This window comes from Carcharhinus amblyrhynchos, chromosome 12 (assembly GCF_965287045.1).
Source record: "Carcharhinus amblyrhynchos chromosome 12, sCarAmb.v2.hapA, whole genome shotgun sequence".
NCBI lineage: Eukaryota > Metazoa > Chordata > Chondrichthyes > Carcharhiniformes > Carcharhinidae > Carcharhinus > Carcharhinus amblyrhynchos.
The window spans coordinates 48796496-48806012 of NC_137335.1; positions in this window are offsets into that span (position 1 = coordinate 48796496).

Genomic DNA, 9517 nt, shown 5'->3' on the forward strand with positions numbered 1-9517 from the left:
TAGAAGTAGGCTATTCAGCCGCTTCAGCCTGCTCTGCCATTTAATAACATCGTGGCTGATCTGGTAGTACCTCAAATTGCATCCTGCTTACCCAAGTAACCTATCACCCCTTGCTTATCAAGAATCTATCCACCGCTGCCTTAAAAATATTCCAAGACTATGTGTCCACTGCCTTTTCAGGGGGAGAGTTCTAAAGACTCACAGTCCTCTGAGAAAAAAACGTCACCTCTTCTCAGTTTTAAATGAGCAACCCCCTCATTTTTAAACAGTGACCTCTACTTCTAGATTCTCCCACAAAAGGGAATATTCTCTCCAAATCCATCCTGTAAAAACCCATCATATGTCTCAATCAAGTCATCTCCTACTCTTTTAAACTCCAGCGGATACAAGTCTAGACAGTCCAATCTTTCCTCATAAGACAACATGCCCATTCCAGGTATTAATTTGATAAACCTTCTCTGAACTGCTTCCAATGTATTTACATCCTTCGTTATATAAGGTTACAATACTGTACACAATACTCCAGATTAAGTCTCACTAGTGTTCTGTATAATTGATGCATAACCTCCCTACTTTTTGTTTTTCATTTCCCTTGCAAAAAATTATAAGATTCTATTAGCTTTCCTAATTACTTGCTGTACCTGCCTTTTGTGAATCATGCACTAAGATACCCCGATCCTTCTGCATCTCAGAATTCTGGAAACTTTCACCATTTGGATCACAAGCTTCTCTATTGTATGTCCAAAATGGACAATTTCACACTTCCCAAATTATACTTCATTTGCCAGGCCTTTGTTCATCTGAGTAACTCTATATGTATCTTTCTGTAGCCTCCTTTTCCCAATAATAGATTTTTAAAAATGGAGAATCTTGGCTGATGTTTCTTGAGCCATTGAAACAAGCTAACGTCAAGATGTAAAATTAGCTGTTTATCTGAATTTTTCCTGGATCTATTTGTATGGGTGGAGTGGAAAATGGCACAGAGAAAAACATGCAGTACTTTCCCTCAGGAGATTGCATGAGTATATTTCATTAGCTATATATATTTCTTTTATTTCTCTATGCCTTCCATCCTTAAGGTAGCATTTGTACACGTTCACTTGTTGACAAAATAGAAAGCCTGCTGTTGTAACGAATGGGGCTTTGCTCCATGGTATTTATCCTAAATTTACCCTTCACAATGCTGAAGCCTTTTGACTTGCTGCCTGCCATATTTTCATCTACTTTATCATATTATATGGCTGATGAATATAGTTTCTGATTTGAAAAGACCATCCTCACATAGCACATATCCACTTCAAACTTAGCAAGCACACACACAAGAATTAGTTGTGCATTCTGTTACTCATCGATCAGGGGATACTATCTCAAAATCAACAGAATCAAATGTGTTTGTTTTGGAGGAGGTCTTTCTATAAATTTATTGATTATTTGTTTAACTTTGTGAGCATGTGTAACATATAATTATCCAACAAAAGTTACAGGAATACTGGTAAAAAATCAAATCAACACGTATCACGTATTATATGTACCGAAGAGTAATTCTAGGCTCACTATTGAGAAATACTGGTCAAGGTTCATCCTGATAACAGTGGTCCTTATCCACTTCTACTGACCCTAATCTTTGACATTTTAGTCCTGAATTTTTCTTTGGCGACCTTCTGTCTAATGAGACAATGATTTGCATGTTGGTGGTGTATTCTGTGTTAAAAATCACCTGGCATGACTCAGCAGTCCCACTCTAGCATGGCACTCACTGTTGCATTTGCTTCAGAGGAGATGATGATCTGAAATGGTGCAGGATTTGCTAGCCTTTGTTACCTTTGGACTTTCTCCTTGGCCAGTTGAGCTGTCTGTTTCTCCTTGACTTCTCCAGTGCCTCTCCAATCAGCCCCTAGAGGTCATGGCTGTCAACAGCTGTTTCCCAGTTGTTTATGTCAATGTCTGCTATCTTCATATCTCACTTGCAGATATCCTTGTCGCAAAGACATGGATGGCCGGGAGGTCATTAACTAGTAGCCAGTTTACTATACAAAAGGTCTTTGGGTATATGACCATCATCCATTTGATGGACATGGCTAAGTCAGCACAGGTATAATTAGTTTTGCAGTGAATAAATGCTGGAATTGGCATACCCCAGGATCCTGACTTGTCCTGCCAATAAATTCTGAAGATGTGTCTGAGACAGTGAAGGTGTAAACAGTTCAGCTTTTTCTTCTGCCTCATCCATGTCATCTAGGTCTCACATTTTAGCAGAGTGCACTGAGGGTGTAGGATTGATACACTCATATAAGGTAAAGGCAAAATACTACAGAATCTGGAACCTGAAACAAAAACAAAAAATGTTAGAAAATCCTCAGCAGAACTGACAGCATCTGTGGAGAGAGAATAGAGCTAATATTTCAAGCCAGGATAGATCCTTCATCAGAGCTGATAGGTTCAGTTTGGTATTCTCAGTTCATTTCAGTTTTTCCACATTCTCTTGCCGAGCTTGAACACAACAACTGCAGCTTTTGCAATGCATGTGTCTTAATCAGCAACAAGTGAAATATTGCTGGTGATTGTGGAACCTAGATATGTGAAGCTATCAACAATTTCCAGTGTTATATTGTCAATGCTAATAGATGGCAGTATGGCAATATCCTGGATCAAGACGTTTGTCTTCATGGTGCTGATGATTAAACCTAACTCGGTATACACATGAGAGAGGCTGTCCATTTTCTGTTGAAGATGTTCTTCCATATGGACTGCAAGTGCGGCATATGTTAGCGTATAACCACTCTCTGCAGAGAACTTGCTACACTTCCGCTTTGGATTTCAGGTAGGCAAGGTGAGTAGCTTTCTGTTAGTTCAATAAGCAGAACTTTTTGTACATGGAGCTGAAGTATATGACAGCAGAAAATATTATGCTAAAGAGTGTTGATGCCAGAATGGAATCCTGTTTTGACCCACTGTCAATCTTAAATAGTTCCAATGTTGCCCTTTCATAGCTGACATTACCCATCATATTGTCACAGAAGGTGGAGATCAAACCGGATCATTGAACCTGGTGGCTGTGGCTGTGGTGAGTGACTGATTTAAAGTAAAAACCGCTTTTCTCCTGTACTTCCGGTTCTCGGGGCTTGTTAGAGTGTAGTTTACTTCCGTACCGGAAGTTAGGCCGGGGATTGTCGTTAAGGGGGAGCGGGGGGTATAAATAAGGGGTAGCAGCATAGAGCGGGCAGCGTCGGGAGCGGGCAGCGGAGTGAGTGGGAACTGAGTGAGAAGGGCTTTGGCTTGCTGGGCTTAGGCGAGAGCAGGCTTAGAGAAGGTGAGAGACAGATTCCTACCTTGGGCACTTACAGGAGGTTGGGACATGGTAGGGAATATAGGGAGGAATGTAAGTTGTGTCAGGTGCCACATGTGGGAGTTCATGGTGGTGTCACGTGTCCCCAAGGTCCACATCTGCAGTAAATGTTTAGAACTGCAGCGCTTGAGGGCCCGGGTCAGGCAACTCAAGGGGCGGCTGGAAGATGCGTTTCTAGTCAGGGAGAACGAGGAGATAATGGCTGGGAACCATGAGAAGGAGGAGGTCTCAAGGGCTGAAGAGAAGGGAGGATGGACGACTGTTAGGAGGGGAAAGAGGAAGAAGAAGAGCAGTCAGGGTCCCCCGGCCTCCCCAGAGGCCCCCCAAGGTTCGTCGACAGGGGCACAGAAAGATAGGCAGGAGGGGGAGACTAACTTAGAGGGACAGAAGGGGGCTGGCAAGGTGATAGTGGTAGGGGACGGGAGGGTCAGAGGTATCGATAGGAGGTTCTGTGGACAGAGGCGTGACTCCAGGATGGTGGTCTGCCTCCCTGGAGCAGGGATCAAGGATGTAACGGACAGGGTAAAGGGAATTTTGAAAGGGGAGGGGGCACAGGCTGAGGTCATAGTACATGTAGGGGAGGGGGACATAGGAAGGAGGAGTAGGGTAGAGGTCCGTAGGCAATTTAGGGAGTTGGGGGCCAAACTAAAGAGTAGGACCTCTAGGGTGGCACTGTCTGGGTTGTTGCCCAGTACCAGCAGGGCAAAGAACGACGAGATCATGCAGCTGAATGCATGGTTGAGGGATTGGTGTAGGGTGGAGGGCTTTACTTTTGTGGATCACTGGGAGGTGTTTAGGAGAGAAGGGCAATTGTACAGGAGGGGTGGGGAGAATTTGAATGGGAGGGGAACTAATGTCTTAGCGGGGAGGTTAGCTGGGGTGTTTATGAAGGGTTTAAACTAATATGGAGGGGGGGTGGGGAGGTGGCTGGGAGAGAGTCGAGTGAAAGGAAAAGTATCAGGGAGAAGGCGGTTCCGAGGGACACTTGTGGGTTGAACTGTGTCTGTTTCAATGCTAGGAGTGTGACAGGGAAAACGGATGAGATTAAGGCCTTGATGTTTGTGAGGCAGTTAGATGTGGTGGCTGTAACAGAGACATGGCTAAGGGAAGGGCAGGACTGGCAGCTGAATGTTCCTGGGTACAAGTGTTTTAGGTGTGACAGAGGAGGGTTGAAGAGAGGTGGAGGGGTGGCACTGTTAGTCAAGGAAAGCATCGCAGTAGTGCAGAGGGAGGACAATATAGAAGAGATAGGGATTGAGTCACTGTGGGTGGAGTTGAGGAATAAGAAGGGGGAGATTACGTTGCTAGGGGTGTATTATAGGCCACCCAACAGCCCGAGGTCAGTGGAGGAAGGCATTTGCAGGGGCATTTTGGATAGGTGCAGGAAGAATAGGGTGGTTGTAGTGGGGGACTTTAATCTTCCTGGAGTGAATTGGAGGGGGCCTAGAGCTGGGGGTACGGAGGGAGAGGAGTTTGTGAAATGTGTTTTGGAAGGGTCTCTAGAGCAGTATGTAACTAGTCCGACTAGGGGAGGGGCTATACTGGATTTAGTGTTGGGTAATGAGCCGGGGCAGGTGGGAGAGGTAGAGGTAGGCGAACATGTGGCTAATAGTGACCACAAGTCCGTCTACTTTAGGATAAAAATGGAAAGGGACGAGTGCCGGCCGAACGGGAGTGTGCTGAACTGGGGAAAGGCGAACTATGGCAGGATTAGGAGGGAGCTGCAGGACACTGATTGGGAGGGACTGTTAGCTGGCAAGTCCACGGTTGGCAAGTGGGAGGCTTTTAAGGACAAAATGAAATGGTTGCAGGGGAGGTATGTTCCGGTTAAGCGGAAGGATGGGAAAGGTAGGATTAGAGAGCCGTGGATTACAGGGGGTATTGAAGACTTGGTCAGGAAGAAGAGGGAGGCGTATGTTAGGTCGAAACGACTGGGTACGGAGAATGCGCTGGAGGAATATAGAGAGAGTAGGAGGGAGCTAAAAAGGGGAATTAGAAGGGCGAAGAGAGGGCATGAAATGGCTTTGGCTGGTAGGATTAAGGAAAATCCGAAGGCATTTTATTCCTACATTAGGAGCAAGAGAGTAGTTAGAGGGAAAATTGGTCCTCTTAGGGACAAAACTGGGGAGATATGTATTGAGTCGGAGGGAATGGGGGAGCTCCTGAATGAATACTTTGCGTCGGTATCCACGAAGGAGAGGGGTTCGGAATCTTGCGGTCTGTTAGAGGGAGCTGAGGATCAGCTGCAGGAAATATCTATTACGAGGGAGGAAGTGCTAGGGCTTTTAGGTAGCGTAAGGACGGATAAAGCTCCAGGGCCTGATGGTATTTATCCCAGGCTGCTTAGGGAGGTGAAAGATGAAATTGCTGGGCCTCTGGCGCAAATCTTTGTCTCTTCTTTGGACACAGGTGAGGTCCCAGAAGACTGGAGGGTAGCAAATGTGGTACCGCTGTTCAAAAAAGGTAGCAGGGATAACCCTGGAAATTATAGGCCGGTGAGTTTGACATCGGTGGTAGGGAAATTAATGGAAAAAGTACTTAGGGGTAGGATGTATGAGCATCTGGAGCGTTGCGGTCTGATTGGGGATACACAACATGGCTTTGTTAGAGGGAGGTCTTGCCTTACGAATCTGGTGGAATTCTTTGAGGAGATGACAAAAACGGTTGACGATGGGAGAGCCGTTGATGTCACCTATATGGATTTCAGTAAGGCGTTTGACAAAGTCCCTCATGGTATGCTGGTAGAAAAGGTTAAGGCGCATGGAATACGAGGTCAGGTAGCTAGGTGGATTGAGAACTGGCTGGGTAATAGGAGACAGAGGGTAGTAGTGGAGGGGACTTTGTCCGGCTGGAGGCCAGTGACCAGTGGTGTGCCGCAGGGCTCGGTACTGGGACCTCTCCTCTTTGTAGTATACATAAATGACTTGGAAGAGAGCGTAGGTGGTGTGATCAGCAAGTTTGCTGATGACACCAAGATGGCAGGGTTGGCGGGTACCGGAGTGGATTGTGAGGTGATACAACAGGATATAGATAGGTTGGTGCAGTGGGCAGATAGGTGGCAGATGGAATTTAATCCTGACAAATGCGAGGTGATGCATTTTGGAAGGAATAATGTAGAGAGGAGCTATGTGATTAAAGGTAGACAAATTAGGAGTATAGAAACACAGAGGGACCTGGGAGTGCAGGTTCACAAATCCATGAAGGTTGCAACACAAGTGGAGAATGTTGTCAGGAAGGCTTATGGAATGCTAGCCTTTATAGGAAGGGGGATAGAGTTTAAAAGCTGCCGTCTAATGCTTCAGTTGTATAGAACGTTGGTTAGACCGCATTTGGAGTACTGCGTCCAGTTCTGGTCACCTTACTACCGGAAGGACGTGGAGGCTCTGGAAAGGGTGCAGAGGAGGTTTACCAGGATGTTGCCTGGCATGGAGGGGCTGGGGTACGAGGAAAGGTTGGAGAAACTGGGACTGTTCTCCTTGGAAAGATGGAGATTGAGGGGGGACATGATAGAGGTATAAAAGATACTGAAGGGAATAGACAGAGTCAATAGTGAGAGACTGCTCCCTAGATTGGTAACAAATACAAGAGGACATGATTTAAGGGTGAGGGGGGAGAGATATAATTTGGATATGAGAGGAAGGTTCTTTACGCAGAGAGTTGTGGGGGTATGGAACGCGCTACCGAGTAGGGTGGTGGAGGCGGGAACGTTGGACTCGTTTAAGGTTCAGTTAGATAGACACATGAGTGAAACGAGGATGGAGGGTTATGGTAGGGGTATTAAATAAGGGTTAGAACCTCGGGAGAGACCGGAAAGGCAGGCTTGTGATTAACGTTTTTGTCTTTTATTCCGCAGATGGAGGTCCACCTCATTGTCAAACGAGGGGCATGCACACGGTGGGTCGTGCGTGGGCTACTCTTGGAGGTTCCAGGAGTGGCCTAGTACTTCGTGTCGGTGTGTGTGCTTGATCCTGGACCGGTAGAAGGGCGCCGCAACAGCTCGGTGACTAGCACTGCTAGCTGTGCAGATACATGGATTTGGGCCTGTGTCTGTGGGAGTTTGTGCATTCTCCCTGTGGATGCGTGGGTTTCCTCTGGGCGCTCCGGTTTCCTCCCACACCCCAAAGATGTGCTCTTAGGCTGATTGGTTTTACCAAATTGACACTATTCTCCCCTGAATCTGGCTAAGTCAGGGGTTCTATTCGTAGACACGCAGGGTAGAATAGGTGTAGGGTGATGCGGCGGCGCGGGCTTGTTGGGCCGAAGGGCCTGTTTCCCGTGCTGGGTTGTTCTTTGTTCTTTGTTTGTTCTTTGAACAGCCTCTGTGGCCACCAATTTTCTTTAGCAGCTCAAATGACAGTTTCTGCGCACATGGCTAAATGCTTTGCTGAGTTCATTGGAGGCACTAAATAGGGGTCTCCCTTGTTTATGGCATTTTACTTGCACATGCCAGAATGAGAAATCACACTGGGGTTCAGGATAAATGTATTTAGCCAGAATGTGCAGCCTGCAAAGGACAAAAGGAATAAATTGTTTTCCACAATGCTCAGCAGGAAATTGACTTGAGTTGTTGCAATCAGTGCAGTTGCCCTTGCCACAGTCTTTGCAACATGCACATCCCAAGGCGCTGCCCCCTCCTGCTGCAGAGGTAGTGAAGTTTGAGCATATGCTGCAAGAATGTTAATTTCCTTTGCTTGATGAGTTCAAGTGGTATGACTCGTCACCTGGACCTTTGTAAGAGTGTAAATGACTTTGCTGAGCTCATCCACTGTGGGTTTGATAACCAGGACTTCCATGGTGGGTAAGCTGATAATCGGTAATAATGGGCAGGATCCTGCCATGGGCTGTACTCTATGGTAAATGTCATCCTCACTTTGAGGCACTACTAAAGAGACAGAAAATACATCATCTCAAACTGTTGGACACATAACAATTTTGGGTTAGTGAAAATATTAATTGTTCAAAGTTTAAAGTTTTAAACTTTATTTATTAGTATCACAAGTAGGCTTACATTAACACTGCAATGTAGTTACTGTGAAAAACCCCTAGTCTCCACAGTTCAGCGTCAGTTTGGGTACACTGATGGAGAATTTAGCATGGCCAATGCACCTCAGCAGCATGTTTTTCAGACTGTGGGAGGAAACCAGACTACAGGAAGAAACCCATGGAGACACAGGGAGAACGTGCAGACTCCACAAAGACAGCGACCAAGCTGGGAATCGAAGCCGGGTCCCTGGCGCTGTGAGGCAGCATTGCTATTGTAGTCTGTTTCTGCTAGGTCAATGAGAAAGAAGACCTGAGACCAGCACAAATGACTATGAGCGTGGTTAGTAATATAGGATAAGTAAAATTGGAACAGTTACAAAATTGATAACAAGTTGTGTGAACCACTGCTAGACTCATTAACCACAGCAGAACTGGGAGTGTGTTTCCAGGAAAGCCTACAATAAGAACCATAGTTTATAAAGAAAAGATTTCACATATCAAGGAAGGGGATAGCTTTCATCGTTTTGTTATTTTACCTGATGTAGTAACAAAAGTCATGCTGTGTTAGCAAAAGGGCAATATGACATTTTTGAAAACAGGTTACTGCACCAAGTAACCATCACATGTACTGAGTGATAATCTGCCCCAAGGAAAAACCCTAACTTCTGCTAGAATGAATCGGAGACAATTTCAACTGTTGATAACTTAATGTTGGGTAGAATAGGGCTTTCAAAAATGTATAAAGTATATATATAAATATGCCATTGAGTGACTTCAGCTTTTTGATCATAGAATTTTATGGAATTTACAGCATAGAGAGCATGTCATTTGGCTCAACTGCTCAATGCCAGTGTTGGTGATTCAAATGGGCCACCTCTCACTTTAGCTCATCTAATCCAATCAATAACCTTCCAATCCTTTCTCCATCATGTACTTATCTAGCCTCCTCTTAGATGCATCTATGTTATTTACCTCAACTGTGGTAGCAAATTCGACATTCCACCACCCTCTAGTAACGAAGTTTCTTCTGAAGTGGATCTATTCATGATTATAGCATTTGTAGCATTTTTGGAGGAAGGGGAGCATAAGATTTAAGAGAGGAATAGCCATTCTGCCCCTAAAACCTACTCCACCAGCCACTGAGATCATGGTTGATCTGGTGTGGCCTTAATTCCACATTCCTGCCCA